Genomic DNA, 4,925 nt, shown 5'->3' on the forward strand with positions numbered 1-4,925 from the left:
AATTTTTTTTTCATATGACTTGCCTTGCGCGACACCACTCCACTATATAGGTTTTTTGACACCGATTCTATAAATCTGACATTTTTACCAAAGGCTACCACCAACCTTTATATTATCATGTACTAATTTAATAATACATTCATATAACTTCATTATTCTTTGCCCCATACATATATAATCTATGCCGGCAAGGCAACACTCCACAATCATATGAAATTACTTTTTAAATTTTTTTTTTCATATGACTTGCCTTGCGCGACACCACTCCACTATATAGGTTTTTTGACACCGATTCTATAAATCTGACATTTTTACCAAAGGCTACCACCAACCTTTATATTATCATGTACTAATTTAATAATACAATCATATAACTTCATTATTCTTTGCCCCATACATATATAATCTATGCCGGCAAGGCAACACTCCACAATCATATGAAATTACTTTTTAAATTTTTTTTTCATATGACTTGCCTTGCGCGACACCACTCCACTATATAGGTTTTTTGACACCGATTCTATAAATCTGACATTTTTACCAAAGGCTACCACCAACCTTTATATTATCATGTACTAATTTAATAATACATTCATATAACTTCATTATTCTTTGCCCCATACATATATAATCTATGCCGGCAAGGCAACACTCCACAATCATATGAAATTACTTTTTAAATTTTTTTTTCATATGACTTGCCTTGCGCGACACCACTCCACTATATAGGTTTTTTGACACCGATTCTATAAATCTGACATTTTTACCAAAGGCTACCACCAACCTTTATATTATCATGTACTAATTTAATAATACATTCATATAACTTCATTATTCTTTGCCCCATACATATATAATCTATGCCGGCAAGGCAACACTCCACAATCATATGAAATAACTTTTTAAATTTTTTTTTCATATGACTTGCCTTGCGCGACACCACTCCACTATATAGGTTTTTTGACACCGATTCTATAAATCTGACATTTTTACCAAAGGCTACCACCAACCTTTATATTATCATGTACTAATTTAATAATACATTCATATAACTTCATTATTCTTTGCCCCATACATATATAATCTATGCCGGCAAGGCAACACTCCACAATCATATGAAATTACTTTTTAAATTTTTTTTTCATATGACTTGCCTTGCGCGACACCACTCCACTATATAGGTTTTTTGACACCAATTCTATAAATCTGACATTTTAACCAAAGGCTACCACCAACCTTTATATTATCATGTACTAATTTAATAATACAATCATATAACTTCATTATTCTTTACTCATTTCATATAAATAACCTAGCCGGCAAGGCAACACTCCATAACTATATGAAATTGCTTTTTAATTTTTTTTTTCATATGACTTGCCTTGCGCGACACCACTCCACTATATAGGTTTTTTGACACCAATTCTATAAAACTGACATTTTTACCAAGGGCTATCACCAACCTATATATTATAATTTACTAATTTAATAATACAATCAAATAACTTCATTATTCTTTCCCCATTTCATATAAATAACATATGCGCGGCAAAAAGGCAACCATCACACAAACACAATCATATGAAATTACTTTTTAAATTTTTTTTCATATATAACTTGCCGCCCGCCGCCGCGCGACAGCACTCCACTATATATAAGTATTTGACACCGATTCGAAAAAACTGTAATTTTAAAGGTTACCACCGACTTTTATATTACTTTGTACTAAATTTAATAATACAATCATATCATTTAAATATTTTAACTGTAACAAAAAATATTTTCATTAATTATAGTTAAAAAAGCAAAGTATATTTTGTGTATTTTAAATATACAGTATATATAGTATACACACACTTATATATAATTATTATTGAGACATATATTAAATGATAATATACATCTCTTTCCGTCAATTCCATTGTATTTCTTTAATTGAAACCTTAGTTCCAAATTGTTTTCTGCATCGGTTTATTGAGTCCCCTCCACCGACTTAAATTACTCAAATATTTTGAGTTCTCTCCATCAGCTTTGAATTCTCATTTATTATAATTGAAAATTAAGTATCTCCCATAGGGCGGCTTTCATATATATATACATGTTTTTATATATAATTATAATTAAGAGACATATATATAGACTTATATAAATCTTTCCGTCAAATTCCATTGTATTTCTTTAATTGAAAAACCTTAATCTCAGTTCCAAAGTGTTTTCTGCATTGGTTTATGAGTTCCCTGCACCGACTTCAATTACTCAACTATTTTGAGTTCTCTCCATCAGCTTTGAGTTCTCATATATACATATGCTTATATATAATTATAAGTAAGACATATATGATTTATATACATCTTTCCGTCAATTCCATTGTATTTCTTTAATAGAAACTTAAGTTCCAAATTGTTTTTTGCATCGATTTATATGAGATATGAGTTCCCTCCACCAACTTCAATTACTCAAATATTTTGAGTTCTCTCCATCAGCTTTGAGTTCTCATATATACATATGCTTATATATAATTATAATTAAGACATATATGATTTTATATACATCTTTCCGTCAATTCCATTGGATTTCTTTAATTGAAACCTAAGTTCCAAATTGTTTTTTTGCATCGATTGATATGATATATGAGTTCCCTCCACCAACTTCAATTACTCAAATATTTTGAGTTCTCTCCATCAGCTTTGAGATCTCTTATACATATTTGAAAATTAAGTATCTCCCATAGGGCTTTCATATATACATGTTTATTTATATATAATATTTTTTATATAATATCCAAATAAACATATATATATTATATACACACAAATAATATAATTATTCAAACATATATTTATATATATATATATAGATATAAAGGTATATAGATATACACATATATATTATATATACATATAAATAGATATAAAAACATTCATATTATAATATATGTTCCTTCCGTCAATTCCATTTTTGTTACAAAAATACAGCTCTCATAAGACATAAAGTAGAAAATGCATATACATATACTTTCAATACAATAGCAAACCAAATAACTACTATATTTAAAAGCATATATATACACACAACTACGATATGTATATATGAGTGTTTGTTTTTTTGATATCGAATCATATCAAGCAAAGGATAAGCTTCAGTGGATCGCAGTATGGCAGCTGCTCAACCACTTACAACACCTTGCCTGTTACAAAAGTCGTTTACAATTGATTCCAGGCTTTGTCATTGTATTAAATAATGTTTTAAAATATAACTAGCGCGGCATCAGGTGATCGAAGATCCTCCCAATTTACTATGTTATATATAACATTGGCATCACATCCATTGTCGTTTATAAAATGAATTATAAACTTTTAATGGTTTAGAAGCCATACAATGCAAATTGCCCCTTATTTATCATTGCAGTCCAGCACGGATACGACCTTAGAGGCGTTCAGGCATAATCCAACGGACGTAGCGTCATACCACTGTTCGCTCGAACAAGTATTGTGCCATTGGTCCGTACCTGCGGTTCCTCTCGTACTACGCAGGAATGCTGTCGCAACAACGTTTTGTCATTAGTAGGGTAAAACTAACCTGTCTCACGACGGTCTAAACCCAGCTCACGTTCCCTTGCATGGGTGAACAATCCAACGCTTGGTGAATTTTGCTTCACAATGATAGGAAGAGCCGACATCGAAGGATCAAAAAGCGACGTCGCTATGAACGCTTGGCCGCCACAAGCCAGTTATCCCTATGGTAACTTTTCTGACACCTCTTGTTAAAAACTCTTTAAACCAAAAGGATCGATAGGCCGAGCTTTTGCTGTCCCTGTGTGTACTGAACACCGAGATCAAGTCAGCATTTGCCCTTTTGCTCTATGTGTGGTTTCTGTCCGCACTGAGCTGGCCTTGGGACACCTCCGTTATTATTTGAGAGATGTACCGCCCCAGTCAAACTCCCTACCTGGCAATGTCCTTGAATTGGATCATACCTGAGTAATTGGAGTTATACCAAATTATTAAATCAAAAATACATAACTGCATTTTCTCTTTAAAGAATTTGTTTGCGATTATATAACAAACTCGTGATACTTTGATCAAGAAGCTTGCATCAAAACCCAATACCATAAGACATAATAAATATATCCGTATAATGGCTAGGAAATGATACACGTTCCACTTAATCAAGTAAGTAAGGAAACAATAAGAGTAGTGGTATTTCATTGTTGATACTAAACCGAAGCTTAATATCTCCCACTTATTCTACACCTCTTATGTCTCCTTACACTGCCAGATTAGAGTCAAGCTCAAAAGGGTCTTCTTTCCCCGCTAATTATTCCAAGCCCGTTCCCTTGGCTGTGGTTTCGCTAGATAGTAGATAGGGACAGAGTCCTGATATTTATTTATCGTGGCGTGTACCCCGAGGGGGTTTACAACCACGGTACGCATTTGAGCCACATATGTGACACAAAGTACAGCGGGTGAATACAATGCGTCCACCAACGCCCCTAAAAGAAACTCTTTTAGGTACCAAGTTCGAATTCATGCTGTCGGGCATGGCTTCCCTCTTGGGTAGAGGCGAGGCCTATCTTAACCTCTGCTGACTACGGGGACAGCTTCCGGCTGAGGTCCAACTTTACATTGAACCACAACATTTTAACAACCACAGCCACCACGATACTCCCACTAAAGGGGGCCAACCTCAATTGGGCTGGCCTTGGCCACCAGCCCATCCCGTGGTTCAAATTAACAGCTTTGATCGGCTGGTCGCAGTCAGAGACTGCTTCCCATTTTGGTTTCCGACAACCAGGAACTGGGTAGACACCGGCGACTGACTCCCGAAGGAGTGAGTCTACCAAATTAGAGGCTTTGGTCCGCCCTTCGACTAGTCCATAAGGATTTGTCTCCCAAACTAAGGACTTTGGTCAGCCTTACGATTCT

Source organism: Drosophila hydei, unplaced genomic scaffold (genome assembly GCF_003285905.1).
Source record: "Drosophila hydei strain 15085-1641.00,03,60 unplaced genomic scaffold, DhydRS2 tig00000451-arrow-arrow-pilon, whole genome shotgun sequence".
Classification (NCBI taxonomy): Eukaryota; Metazoa; Arthropoda; class Insecta; order Diptera; family Drosophilidae; genus Drosophila; species Drosophila hydei.